The sequence below is a fragment of the Triticum urartu genome, chromosome 3A (genome assembly GCF_056163025.1).
Source record: "Triticum urartu cultivar PI428250 chromosome 3A, HENAU_Tu73, whole genome shotgun sequence".
Lineage (NCBI taxonomy): Eukaryota > Viridiplantae > Streptophyta > Magnoliopsida > Poales > Poaceae > Triticum > Triticum urartu.
Window position 1 is genome coordinate 118,391,133 of NC_141875.1, and position 15,574 is coordinate 118,406,706.

General features: G+C 43.9%; 1 long non-coding RNA gene across 1 annotated transcript; it reads left to right on the plus strand.

Moving 5' to 3' along the window:
- Positions 1-6,760: 6,760 nt before the first annotated feature.
- LOC147978857 (uncharacterized) lies at positions 6,761-10,093 on the plus strand. The gene is made up of 3 exons (XR_015618362.1): positions 6,761-7,270; positions 8,415-8,489; positions 9,788-10,093. It is a non-coding gene; the product is annotated as an uncharacterized LOC147978857 (long non-coding RNA).
- Positions 10,094-15,574: the final 5,481 nt, after the last annotated feature.

Genomic DNA, 15,574 nt, shown 5'->3' on the forward strand with positions numbered 1-15,574 from the left:
ACACATAATCATAGCATGTCCAAAAGAGTTCTAACTTATATGATGTGATGATATAGCAGCATACCTAGATAACAACATCATATTTCTAACCTATATGTTGTGATATATCAGCATACCCAGCTAACAGCACGATTTGCAGACACTACATTCTTTAGCATCTTCTTTCTTCACTCCTTGAGTAGCTTCAGGCGCTCGGAGCGGCGCACCTCCACAACTACCCTCTTCACGGTTGCTCTGTTCTTCTTCTTGACCTCCTGTACTGTCAGCGGCACACCCTCCTCCTCGACCTCCTACTTGATGATGACGGATTCAGGCAGATCTGGCAGCTGGTCCACCTTAATGGGTAGGTTCCGACCACCCTCCACGCCGGCGTTGACCGACGCAACCATCTGCACCTCCAGCTCATCATCTGACAGGACGGCGACCTCCTCAACCTCCTCGTTAGATGACTCATCTTCGGAGTCGTCATCTGGCCCGAGGAGGACAGATGGACCGCGACGGTCCTAGTATGCGGCGTTGACGGACGCTGGGAGGGCAAGCACGATGTTGGTCACATGCTCAGTCCTGGACGCAACGCACTCTGCATCCGGCTGGGCCGGTGCCACGGTGGATGAGCGGTACATCCACCAGCGGGAGCGCTGCCTGGGGTCGGGGGGGGGGGGCGCTGAACCTCGCGCATTGCCCATAAGAGGATGGTCGCTAGAGGAACATTGAAGCTGGCGGGGAAGGCACGGAGCTTTTCAGCATCCATCATCACCTTGACGAGACCACGTGCGTGGATCCTCATCATCTGAACACTTGGGAACCACCGCGCGATATCCCTGTATTGCGCGCGTATCTCCTGGTTGTCGCCGGCCAGCTCTTCGACGACCTTCTGCCAACCGAGACTCTGGTCCATGGCAGCGACAGTGGTGTGGTCGTCGAGACGGGTGTCTTGAGTGGTTGGTAGAGGAGAGTAGGGGAGGAGTGGGGTGTGCGAGCGGTGAGTGGGGAGGGAGAACGGGAGGTTGCCATGTATTAAAGCATGGGAAACCGAAATAACAATGCTATAATGCTACGCACGGTCGTCACACAGCGGACATAACACACGCTAAACTGGAGGGCCCACTATCTAATAATATTAAGATAAGAAGGTGCTATTACAACAAATCACTACTTCTATCCCATTGGCATTGCACGCAACGTTATAAATCCCAGGTCCTGGGTTCGAGCCCCAGGCCGTATTTTTTGGTTTTCCAATTTTTTTAGACTACAACAGTTAATCGGAGTTAGTTAACTAGAACAGCAGCCAAAAAAATTAGTTAACTTCAGCAGGCCAATATGCACTAATCTTCATTCTCCATTACTACCCCCCTTGAGGAACTTCCCTCCAAATGTTAAGTTTACAAAAAGGGCAACGAATGCCACTGTTTTGCCACCAAAAATAGGCAAAGCTTGCCACTTGATGCCAATGTTTGGCATCCTTAGCAGGTCAGTCATTAAGTTACATCACTCTAGGCCTTTACAAAAAAATGACACTAGCAACAGCCAGATAATCAGATAGCAGGTGCATTGACATCTTCAGGAGGAGCATTGAGATCAGGTATTTCGTTAATCCTGTCATCTCCAAACAGCAGCCAATATTCCCTATCACCTGGAATACCTCCTCTTCCTGCAGTACCTGGACCTGCACCTCTTCGTGTGCCTGTAGGTGGAGGTGCACCTCCTCCTCTTCCTGTAGCTGGAGTTGCACCTCTTCCTACGCCTGCAGTAGCTGGAGCTGCTCCTCTTCCTCTACCTGCATTTGGAGCTGCACCTCTTCCTCTCCCTGCACTAGCTGGAGCTGCTCCTCATCCTCTGCCTGCATTTGGAGCTGCACCTCTTCCTCTCCCTGCAGTAGCTGGAGCTGCTCCTCTTCCTCTGCCTATATTTGGAGCTGCTCCTCTTTCCGTGCCTGCATCTGGAGGTGCATTTCTTTGTCTTTTACTTGCTCTTCCTGTGGCAACAACTTCTTCTCTGTGAGCTATTGTGGTTGCCCTTGTCTGCCTACCAATGATCATCTATGTGGTGAGCACTGGCTAAGGTATTGCATCACCACCAGCAGCAACAAAGGCAGACTGTTGTGGTAGTGGGACATATACCCTTTGAGGAGCTCTTCTAGCAATATCTCTTTGAGCCATGGTGAACACCATACTTGTTGGTGAATCAATTGGATCCAACTAAGGGTCTACATTGTTTGGAAAAAATATTCTGCACATATTCATTTAAGCACATTCAGTTCTATGTAGTTAAGTGCTTGCTACGTAGTTAAGATCTATAATCAGTTAAGTACGGTACAAATGCAGTAGTGCATATACCTGAAGAAAGGTAGGGTCATCATAGCTTTCATCAACCACCTCTCTCCCACCTTGAATGAGAGTTTCCTGCTATTTGTAGTGGCCATTTCTATTGTGATCAGCTCTGTCACAGATTGAGTAGTGCATTGTAACACCTTTTCTGTTCAAAACCCTAACACCATTCTTGATCTTCTCCTCTGGTGCCTTCTTCCTGTTTTTCTTGGGCCTTCCCAACTGTTTAGTAAACACTGGTGGATGCACCTTGTACCCATTCTGTATCTCCCAATGCTTTGGTTCTGCAAGAGGAACAAGAGTGTATCTATATGCCTTGACATATGTCTGAACTATATAACAGTCATGAACCATTGTCTCTGGGTCAATCCTACCCCCCTGCAACATGCTATAGAATGACCACATGGTACTCCAGACAACTGCCATCTTCTGTAATCATATGTGTGCAAAGCAAGATCCACTATGTAACCATTGTTATCAGATTGTACTCTGAACATTTGTTGGCCAGCTTCAGATACATGGCAATTTGCAGCAAACTCCATGTTCCTTTTCAATTTCTTCTTGATCTTTGGGCATATTCTCTGCCCTACCCACTTTTCTATAACTTTCCTTTGTTTACTCACTAGCCTATGCATGATCTTGCAGATGATATATTCAAGCATACTAAGCAGTGCCATCTCTCTGCCATCAAGAATGTAGCTGTTAAACACTTCAGAGTTATTGTTCAGCAGGATGTCACATTTGGGAAATTCCCTGAAAAATGCCTTGCACCATGTGTTTGGCTCAAGTCTCTCAGTCCAGTGGAAGGCAGCTGGGCAGTGATCATCCATTTTCTGACAGTTCTATCTACACTTCACCTTGTTTGGTGATCTTGCAATGACCCACATATCTTGCTTGAGTACCTCTCCTTTGTGTTTCTCATTAAAATTTTGGTAAATATGCCTCACACAAAATCTATGTTCTGCATCTGGCCAAACCTTGTGCACAACATTTATTAACCCTTTCTACATGTCACTCATAAGTGTGAAAGGAGATGGGTTTGTAATGTTTAGATCATCTTTTAGAGTGGTCAGAAACCACTCCCATGAACCTTTGCATTCTACTTCCACCTAGCCCATTGCAATGGGGAAAATGCAGTCATTAGGATCAATTCCAATAGCACTAAGGAGCACTCCTTTAAACCTTGTTTTCATATGACAACCATCAATGAAGAGAATAGGACTGCAGCCCTTTAGCCATCCTCTCTTACATGCATCATATGACCAATATAATGTTTTTAAACATTTTCTGCCCATTGGAAGTTTTGTATCTTTGACAAGTGTAGTTTTTAGCAAGAATGTAGACCCAGGATTTTTGCTCCTTAGCTCATGCCCATAATCCCATATCCTGCTGAACTGCTCTTACTCATCACCATGTATCTCCTTAAGTGCTTGCTTTCTAGCCCTAGCAAGCTTCCATCTATTAGGACTAACATTGAATTCCTTTGTTATTTTCCTTGAAAATGTTCCAATTGACATCTTCTAGTCATGTATGAATTCATCAATGAAAAAATTGCATAGGAATTTTGCTGTCATATCCTTTAACTTCCACTTCTTCTGGCACTTATGCAATGCATTATAAGCCTTGATGACAAAACCTCCAGTCCTGTTGTCATTTCCAGCCTTAAGCACCCATATGGGCAACCACCTTGATAAACCGCGTCTAATCTGATCTTGTCATTCTTCACCTCTTGATCTGCACTCTGTTCCTTATTGAATATGCCTTGAGATCTTCCCACAACTCAACCACATCAGCAAATACCATATCTAATTTAAATACAGGGGATTTCATGTCCACCTTGGAATTGAAAGCTTTGAATTTGTACTTCAGTTGATCTTGTGCTTTAGTGGAGAGGTTTAGATCTTCATCTTCAAGTACATAGTCAGGCTCAACCTCCACCTCCTCTTGCTCAGCCTCTTCATCAACATCGAAGTCAATGTTGTCTTCATAAAGATCATCATCTCCATCATCTATGTCATAATCACTGCCATTGAATTCTGAATCTGACATCACAACATCTTCAAGCTGCGAATTTGACTCTGCACCAGCAACCAGCAAATTTGGGTGAGCACCATCACTAAGCATGTTTGACTCTGCACCATCTGTCAGCAAACTTGGGTCAGCACCATCATTCGGCAAATTTGGCTCTGCACCATCTGTCAGCAAAGTCTCTACTATTGTTCCATCAGCTGTAACCTCTGAAATTGCATCATCAGCATTCACAGAAATGATGCTGTGAGTAGATGCTGCACTGGCTAAACCAACAACTAAGTTGCCCATTCTGACAACAATATTAACTGCTGGCATCTTCAATATCAAATCTTCTCTAAAATTGCTGATGAAGTCTGCATGGTCAACCATAATTGCAAGAACTTTGTGCTGAGCACTAGCTGTGATCAAATGTTGCAAATCCTCATCACTTCTAATTCTCACCAAGCCATCTGAAATTGTTTTCTCGGGTAAGCACCAGTAAATTATGTGCTCATTGACAAGATATCCCAACCATGTTAGGTGCTCTTATAAGACTTATAGGAAAATGTGCAAGCATCAACATAGTCAAGCACCTCCAAACAAGGGTCATAATACTCTAGGTTACTAATGGGTCCACAGAAAATTCCACCATGCTCCAGTTCTAGTGTAAATAAAGGAGTCTGAACACTCTGTCCCATTGCTGAATCACAAACTGCATCCAAAAAGTGTATTAATTCAGTGCCAAATTCAGGTAAGTGCATATAATAATGAATTTGTAACACAGAACTCTGATTTGCACAAAATCAGTTAAACTGCAAAAATTTCAGTGCTTTGGGCCACCTTCTTCATCAAGAACTTAACTCAAAGTTCTGTGATGTAGGAATAGAACACACCATCATCATAAATGGACTAAAAAGTTCAGAAATCTAGCACTACACTACAATGCCTATAAATAAATCTATGACAAAACCCTACGACCAAGTACACATGGGGTGCTTGCACACAACAACACACTTCATGCCAGAAACACACTTCATGCTAGAAACCCATACCTCGCTGCCAAAACCCTAGATTAAATCCATAACTCAAAACCCTAGCTTTACTGGTAAGAATGCAACATAACATCATCCCAACACTAAATAACCATAAATCTACCTCCAAATCAAACGGATCCGCCGTACTTTGGCCGTACTAAGCCCGACGCATATCAGCAGAGGAACGAGGGGGGGGGGGCGAGGAGTGCTACCTCTTGAGCACTGCGTTGCTTTTCCCTTGAAGAGGAAAGGGTGATACAGCAAAGCAGCGTAAGTATTTCCCTCAGTTTTTGAGAACCAAGGTATCAATCCAGTAGGAGACCACGCACAAGTCACCTCGTACCTACACAAACAAATAAGAACCTCGCAACTGCTACCTCTTGAGCACTGCGTTGGTTTCCCTTGAAGAGGAAAGGGTGATGTAGTAAAGAAGCGTAAGTATTTCCCTCAGTTTTTGAGAACCAAGGTATCAATCCAGTAGGAGATCACGCACAAGTCCCACGCACCTACACAAACAAATAAGAACCTCGCAACCAACACGATAAAGGGGTTGTCAAGCCCTTCTCGGTCACATACGAGAGTGAGATCTGATAGATATGACAAGATAATATTTTTTGGTATTTTTATGATAAAGAGAAATAAAGATGCAAAGTAAAATAAGGCAAAAGAAATAACTAAGTATTGGAAGATTAATATGATGGAAGATAGACCCGGGGGGCATAGGTTTCACTGGTGGCTTCTCTCAAGAGCATAAGTATTATGGTGGGTAAACGAATTACTGTCGAGCAATTGATAGAATTGAGGCGTAGTTATGAGAATATCTAGGTATGATCATGTATATAGGCATCATGTCCGAGACAAGTAGACCGACTCCTTCCTGCATCTACTACTATTACTCCACACATCGACCGCTATCCAGCATGCATCTAGAGTATTAAGTTCAAGAGAACAGAGTAATGTGTAACACCCCTAATGTCATGCTACAATGACCACACAGTAATGGTGCCATCTCATCGCAATTAATTTTCTAAACCTCATTTTGGTCCAAACCGAATTCAAATTGAAATTAAAATAGAGTCAAATAATTATTTCTTCAAACGGTAAAAAAAATGTTCGCTGGATTGCAAAAGTTTACTAACTAATTTTCTCGAATAAACCAATATTATTTGAAATATTACATTGGCCCCAACCTATTTAAAACAGTGCCCAAAATAACCTTTTTATCTACTTGCATTTATGCAAAATTCAAAATTAATTCAATTGCTCGCCAACATTTTTATGGCAGTACTAAATATTGTAAAGTAATTATGTGGCACAACTCCATATTTTATAAAAGACATCTTGTGGACAAATATTTTGCAATTCAGAAAAGAAAGAAAGAAATAAATAAAAGAAACGGGAAAAAGAAATAGAAAAGGGGCCTAAACCTATTTCTGATTAGGCCATGGTGGCAAAGGAGGCCCAGCCCGCACCCCACTTATCTCCTACCTAGCTACAGGGAACGGGCAGGGACAGCCGTGGCGCCATCTCCATGGCCGACGCCACACGTCGAACATCCATGCCCCCTCCCAGCCCTACAAGGCGCCGCCCGCGACCCCGTACAAACCCTAGCATCTTCTCCCTCTTCCTCGCGCCGTAGCTCTTGCCCCCGCACAAGTCCGAGACCCCGTCGCCACACACGTCGTCGATCTCGTGCTCCGGAGCCGTCCCGCGCCGCGCCACTTGTCCAAGAGACTCGTCGTCGACGTCTCCTTCGCCTGGATGCTTCGAATCGAGCAGGGATGCACCGCATCGTCACCTTCATCGCCGTTCTCTCCACCACGGCCGCGGCATCTCGCCGTCGATCTACAACACCGCGCCACCCCGATCGTCGCAAGCACGTCCCCGGCCTTCCCCTCGGTGAGCCGCGCTGATTCCCCTGTTTCCCCCTTCGAATCCGTGTCGTTCGCCCACGCCCTGGCCGTGCCCGTGCGCGCTCACCGTGTCGCGGCCAAGCCCCTGCTCTGCCTTGGCTGTGCCCGTGTTGTTGCCGCTCCACGCTGCTGCGGGTCATGGCCGTCGGGCCGCCTTTGTCGCACACGCGCTCAGCCGCCTCTTGCTTCTGCCCGTTCGCGGCCTAGCCGCGCTGCCCGCGTGCGCAGTCCCGCCTGCGAGCCGCCGTGGCCGCTGATGTTCGCTGCCGCTCGCTACGCTGCACGGTTGCTGCTTGCGGAGGATCTTGCGCGGCCGGCCCCTCGCCTGTGCGCGCGACCCGCCGCTCGCCGTGGCTGCTTCCGCGCTCGCCGTTGCCTCTACTGGCCGACCGCACCACGCCCGGTTCCCTGCCATGGCTACGTGCGTGCCCACGCACCCCTGTCATTGACTTAATTAGTAGCTTAGCCCCAATTAGAGTAGGCCTAATCCACCTCTAACACTCATTGACTGGTGCTCCCCCACTGTAGCAATTAACTAAATCATTGGGTCATTGACAGTAGGCCCCACTACTTAATTAGGATAATTTAAAACGTGTGAAACTCTGTTGATTAATTTGAGTCTATGACACTTGGGGCCCGCGCGTAAGTTTGACCAGTCAACTGTTGACTGTTGACCGGGCTGCTGACTCAGCCCCCATGGCCCCACCTGTCATGCACATGGGCTAGTTACAGCTGTGTATAAAAAGTATCTGACTGTTTAATTCCGAAATAATAATAAATTCAGAAATTGCAAAATCAATAAAACTTTGTAAATCTATAGAAAATAATCCGTAACTCGGATGAAAATAATTTATATATGAAAGTTGCTCAGGACGACGAGACGAACCCGAATACGCAGCCCGTTCGTCCGCCACCCATCCATAGCATAGCGAACACGCAACTTTCCCCTTCCGGTTCATTTGTCCGAAAACGCGAAACACCGGGGATAATTTCCCGGATGTTTCCCCCCTTCACCGGTACCACCTCTTACCGTGTTAGGGCACCCCTAGCATCGCTGCTTGTCATGTCATGCATCGCTATGCATCTGTTTGCTTAATATTTATTGTTTCTTCCCCCTCTTCTCTCGCTAGACACCGAGACCGATGCCGCTGCTACCCAGTACGACTACGGTGTTGACGACACCTCTCTCTTGCCAGAGCAACCAGGCAAGCCCCCCCTTGATCACCAGATATCGCCTATTCTTCTATATACTACTTGCATTAGAGTTGTGTAGCATGTTACTGCTTTCAGTTAATCCTATACTGCTGCATAGCCTGTCCTTGCTACTACTGTTGTTACCTTTACCTGCTACCCTACTGCTTAGTATAGGATGCTAGTGTTCCATTAGTGTCCCTACACTCTTGTCCGTCGGCCATACTATACTACTGGGCCGTGATCACTTCGGGAGGTGATCACGGGCATATACTATATACTTTACACTGTTACATTATCTGTGGTACTGTTCGGAGTTGGGGGCTGAAGGGGCAGGTGGCTCCATCCCGGTAGAGATGGGCCTGGGTTCCCGACGGCCCTTGACTATTATTTTGTGGCGGAGCGACAGGGCAGGTTGAGACCACCTAGGAGAGAGGTGGGCCTGGCCCTGGTCGGCGTTTGCAGTTATTTCAAGATAACATGTTTAACGAGATCTTGGTATTTGATCTGAGTCTGGCCACTGGCCTATACGCACTAACCATCTACGCAGGGACAGTTATGGGCACTCGACGTCGTGGTATCAGCCGAAGCCTTCGTGACGTCAGCGACTGAGCGGCGCGCGCCAGATTGGACTGGGATGCCTTCTAGGCTAGGTCTGCTTCCGGCAGCGTTCGCAACGTGCAGGTGTGCAAAGGGCGATGGGCCCAGACCCCTGCGCCATAGGATTTAGACCGGCGTGCTGACCTCTATGTTGTGCCTAGGTAGGGCTGCGACGTGTTGATCTTCCGAGGCCGGGCATGACCCAGAAAAGTGTGTCCGGCCAAATGGGATCAAGCGTGTTGGGTTATGTGGTGCACCCCTGTAGGGAAGTTAATCTATTCGAATAGCCGTGATCTTCGGTAACAGGACGACTTGGAGTTGTACCTTGACCTTATGACAACTAGAACCGGATACTTAATAAAACGCACCCTTCCAAGTGCCAGATACAACCGGTGATCGCTCTCTCACAGGGCGACAAGGGGAGGATCATCGGTTAGGATTATGCTATGCGTTGTTACTTGGTGAACTTACCATCTACTCTCTTCTTCTACTGCAAGATGGAGGTTACCAGAAGCGTAGTCTTTGATAGGACTAGCTATCCCCCTCTTATTCCGGCATTCTGCAGTTCAGTCCACATATGATAGCCTTATTCCATTTGATACCAATGCATACATATGTAGTGTAGCTCCTTGCTTGCGAGTACTTTGGATGAGTACTCACGGTTGCTTTGCTCCCTCTTTTCTCCCTTTCTATACCCGATTGCTGCGACCAGACGTTGGAGCCCAGGAGCCAGACGCCACCGTCGACGACGACTCCTACTACACCGGAGGTGCCTACTACTACGTGCAGCCCGCTGACGACGACCAGGAGTAGTTTAGGAGGATCCCAGGCAGGAGGCATGCGCCTATTTCGATCTGTATCCCAGTTTGTGCTAGCCTTCTTAAGGAAAACTTGCTTACTTATGTCTGTACTCAGATAGTGTTGCTTCCGCTGACTCGTCTATGACCGAGCTCTTGTATTCGAGCCCTCGAGGCCCCTGGCTTGTAATATGATGCTTGTATGACTTATTTTATTTGTAGAGTTGTGTTGTGATATGTTCCCGTGAGTCCCTGATCTTGATCGTACATGTTTGCGTGTATGATTAGTGTACGATTGAATCGGGGGCGTCACATAATGCTTTAAGGAAGATGACATGATGTAGAGGGATAAACTCATGCAATATGATATAAACCCCATCTTTTTATCCTCGATGGCAACAATACAATACGTATCGGTTCCCTTTCTGTCACTAGGATCGAACACCGCAAGATTGAACCCAGAGCTAAGCACTTCTCCCATTGCAAGAAAGATCAATCTAGTAGGCCAAACCAAACTGATAATTCGAAGAGACTTGCAAAGATAAACCAATCATACATAAAAGAATTCAGAGGAGAATCAAATATTGTTCATAGATAATCTGGATCATAAACCCACAATTCATCGGATCTCAACGAACACACCATAAAAGAAGATTACATCGAATAGATCTCCAAAAAAATCGAGGAGAATTTTGTATTGGGATCCAAAGAGAGAGAAGAAGCCATCTAGCTAATAACTATGGACCCGTAGGTCTGAAGTAAACTACTCACACATCACCGGAGAGGCCATGGAGTTGATGTAGAGGCCCTCCGTGATCAATGCCCCCTCCGGCGGAGCTCCGGAAAAGGCCCCGAGATGGGATCTCTCGAGTACAGAAGGTTGCAGCGGTGGAATTAGGTTTTCGTGGTGCTCCTGGATGTTTGGGGGTACGTGGATATATATAGGAGGAAGAAGTACGTCGGTGGAGCAACGGAGGGCCCACGAGGGTGGAGGGCGCGCCCAGGGGGTAGGCGCGCCCCCCTGCCTCGTGCCTTCCTCGCTTGTTTCTTGACGGCCACAACAAGTCTCCTGGATCACGTTTGTTGAGAAAATCACATTCCCGAAGGTTTCATTCCGTTTGGACTCCGTTTTATATTCCTTTTCTTCGAAACCCTAAAACAGGCAAAAAAACAGCAATTTGGGCTGGGCCTCCGATTAGTAGGTTAGTCCCAAAAATGATATAAAAGTGTAAAATAAAGCCCATTAACATCCAAAATAGATAATATAATAGCATGGAGCAATCAAAAATTATAGATACGTTGGAGACGTATCAAGCATCCCCAAGCTTAATTCCTGCTCGTCCTCGAGTACGCAAATGATAAAAGAAGAATTTTTGATGTGGAATGCTTCCTAACATATTTCTCAATGTATTTTTTCTTTATTGTGGCATGAATGTTCAGATCCATAAGATTCAAGATAAAAGTTTAATATTGACATAAAAATAATAATACTTCAACCATACTAAGTAAGCAATTATGTCTTCTCAAAATAACATGGCCAAAGAAAGTTATCCTTACAAAATCATATAGTCTGGCTATGCTCTATCTTGACCACAAAAAATATTTAAATCATGCACAACCCCGATGACAAGCCAAGCAATTGTTTCATACTTTTGATGTTCTCAAACATTTTCAATCTTCACGCAATATATGAGCATGAGCCATGGATATAACACTATGGTGGAATAGAATGGTGGTTGTGGAGAAGACAAAAAGGGAGAAGATAGTCTCACATCAACTAGGCGTATCAACGGGCTATGGAGATGCCCATTAATAGATATCAATGTGAGTGAGTAGGGATTGCCATGCAACAAATGCACTAGAGCTATAAGTATATGAAAGCTCAACAAAAGAAACTAAGTGGGTGTGCATCCAACTTGCTTGCTCATGAAGACCTAGGGCATTTTGAGGAAGCCCATCATTGGAATATACAAGCCAAGTTCTATAATGAAAAATTCCCACCACTATATGAAAGTGATATCATAGGAGACTCTCTATATGAAGAACATGGTGCTACTTTGAAGCACAAGTGTGGAAAAATGATAATAACATTGTCATTTCTCTCCTTTTCTCTCATTTTTTATTTGGACCTTCTTTCTCTTTTTTTTCCTTTTTGGCCTTTTTTTTTCGTCCGGAGTCTCATCCCGACTTGTGGGGGAATCATAGTCTCCATGATCCTTTCCTCACTTGGGACAATGCTCTAATAATGATGATCATCACACTTTATTTACTTACAACTCAAGAATTACAACTCAATACTTAGAACAAAATATGACTCTATGTGAATGCCTCCGGCGGTGTACCGGGATGTGCAATGATGCATGAGTGACATGTATGAAGAATTATGAACGGTGGCTTTGCCACAAATACGATGTCAACTACATGATCATGCAAGCAATATGACAATGAAGAAGCGTGTCACAATAACGGAACGGTGAAAAGTTGCATGGCAGTATATCTCGGAATGGCTATGGAAATGCCATAATAGGTAGGTATGGTGGCTGTTTTGAGGAAGGTATATGGTGGGTGTATGGTACCGACGAAAGTTGCGCGATACTAGAGAGGCTAGCAATGGTGGAAGGGTGAGAGTGCGTATAATCCATGGACTCAACATTAGTCATAAAGAACTCACATACTTATTGCAAAAATCTACAAGTTATCAAAGCAAATTATTACACGCATGCTCCTAGGGGGATAGATTGGTAGGAAAAGACCATCGCTCGTCCCCGACCGCCACTCATAAGGAAGACAATCAATAAATAAATCATGCTCCGACTTCATCACATAACGGTTCACCATACGTGCATGCTACGGGAATCACAAACTTCAACACAAGTATTTCTCAAATTCACAACTACTCAACTAGCATGACTCTAATATCACCATCTCCATATCTCAAAACAATTATCAAGTATCAAACTTCTCATAGTATTCAATGCACCTATATGAAAGTTTTTATTATTGCCATGTTGTTCTAAAGGACTCTCAAATTAATATAAGTGAAGCATGAGATAATAATAGTTTCTATAAAACAAATCCAGCACAGTGCTCTAAAAGATATAAGTGAAGCACTAGAGCAAAAACTATATAGCTCAAAAGATATAAGTGAAGCATATAAAGTATTCTAATAAATTTCAATTCATGTGAGTCTATCTCAAAAGGTGTGTACAATAAGGATGATTGTGGTAAACTAAAAATCAAAGACTCAAATCATACAAGACGCTCCAAGCAAAACACATATCATGTGGTGAATAAAAATATAGCTCCAAGTAAAGTTATCGATAGACGAAGATGAAAGAGGGGACGCCTTCCGGGGCATCCCCAAGCTTAGGATTTTTGGTGTCCTTGAGTTTTACCTTGGGGTGCCATGGGCATCCCCAAGCTTAGGCTATTGCCACTCTTTGTTCCATAATCCATCAAATCTTTACCCAAAACTTGAAAACTTCACAACACAAAACTCAAAATAGAAAATCTCGTGAGCTCCATTAGCGAAAGAAAACAAAACACCACTTCAAGGTACTGTAATGAACGCATTCTTTATTTATATTGGTGTTAAACCTACTTTATTCCAACTTCTCTATGGTTTATAAACTCTTTTACTAGCCATAGATTCATCAAAATAAGCAAACAACACAAGAAAAACAGAATCTGTCAAAAACAGAACAGTCTGTAGCAATCTGTAGCTAACGCAAGTTCTGGAACCCCAAAAATTCTAAAATAAATTTCTAGACATGAGGAATTTATCTATTAATCGTCAGCAAGAAGAATTAACTAAATATCACCTTCCAAATAAAAATGGCAGCGATTCTCGTGAGCGCTAAAGTTTCTGTTTTTAACAGCAAGATTAAAAAGACTTTCCCCAAGTCTTCCCAACGGTTTTACTTGGCACAAACACTAATTAAACACAAAAAACACAAACAAAACAGAGTCTAGATAATTTATTTATTACTAAGCAGGAAAAAAAGTAAGGAATAAAAATAAAATTGGGTTGCCTCCCAACAAGCGCTATCGTTTAACGCCCCTAGCTAGGCATAAAAGTGAAGATAGATCTAGGTCTTGCCATCTTTGGTAGGCAATGCATAAGTGGCTCCCATAATAGATTCATAAGTTAATTTAATTTTCTTTCTAGGGAAGTGTTCCATGCCTTTCCTTAATGGAAATTGGAATCTAATATTCCCTTCCTTCATATCAATAATTGCACCAATCGTTTTAAGGAAAGGTCTACCATGAATAATAGAACATGAAGGATTGCAATTTATATCAAGAACAATGAAATCTACGGGCACATAGTTCCTATTTGAAACAATAAGAACATCATTAATTCTTCTCATAGGTTTCTTAATAGTGGAATCCGCAAGGTGCAAGTTTAAAGAACAATCATCAAAATCACGGAAACCTAGAAAATCACACAAAGTTTTTGGAATCGTGGAAACACTAGCACCCAAATCACACAAAGCAAAACACTCATGATCTTTAATTTTAATTTTTATTGTAGGTCCCCACTTATCATAAAGTTTTTGTTCATAAGATTGCATCAAAGCATCGATGATATGTTTAGTAAAAGCCTTATTTTGACTATAAGCATGAGGAGAATTTAGCACAGATTGCAACAAGGAAATAAAATCTATCAAAGAGCAATTATCATAATTAAATTCCTTAAAATCCAAAATAGTGGGTTCATTGATATTTAAAGTTTTGACCTCTTCAATCCCACTTTTAACAATTTTAGCATCAAGATCTAAAGACTCCGAATTTTTGGAACGCCTTCTAGGTAAAGGTGGCTCATCTTCAGCCCCATCATTATCAAGATTCATATTGCAAAACAAAGATTTAATAGGGGACACATCAATAACTTTTAGATCTTCATCCTTATTATCATGAAAATTTTCTGCTTAGCGGCCATCTTATTAACTAAGGTGGCCTACTTATCCGAGACTTCAGCAATTAATTTTTCGAGATGAGCAATGTGAGATTTCAAACCATAAAATTCTTTAGACATATCATCGAGCTCTTTATTCATATAACCCATAAAGCTTTTTTTCTTTAAGCTTGTTCCTAAAGAAATTATTATGCTCAAATTGTAAAACCATAAAACTCTTGATATTGCTTTCGATCTCTTCTATCCTTTTAAGGTGAAGATCACCAAATCCAGGTAGAGTCATTGAGGGAGTCCTGGATTAGGGGGTCTCCGGACAGCTGGACTATATCCTTTGGCCGAACTATTGGACTATGAAGATACAAGATTGAAGACTTCGTCCCGTGTCCGGATGGGACTCTCCTTGGCGTGGAAGGCAAGCTAGGCAATACGGATATGTTGATCTCCTCCCTTGTAACCGACCTTGTGTAACCCTAGGCCCCTCCGGTGTCTATATAAACCAGAGGGTTTAGTCTGTAGGACAACATACAATCATACCATAGGCTAGTTTCTAGGGTTTAGCTTCTACGATCTCGTGGTAGATCAACTCTTGTAATACTCATATCATCAAGAACAATCAAGCAGGACGTAGGGTATTACCTCCATCAAGAGGGCCCGAACCTGGGTAAAACATCGTGCCCCCTGCTTCCTGTTACCATCCGCCTTAGACGCACAGTTCGGGACCCCCTACCTGAGATCCGCCGGTTTGACACCGACATTGGTGCTTTCATTGAGAGTTCCACTGTGT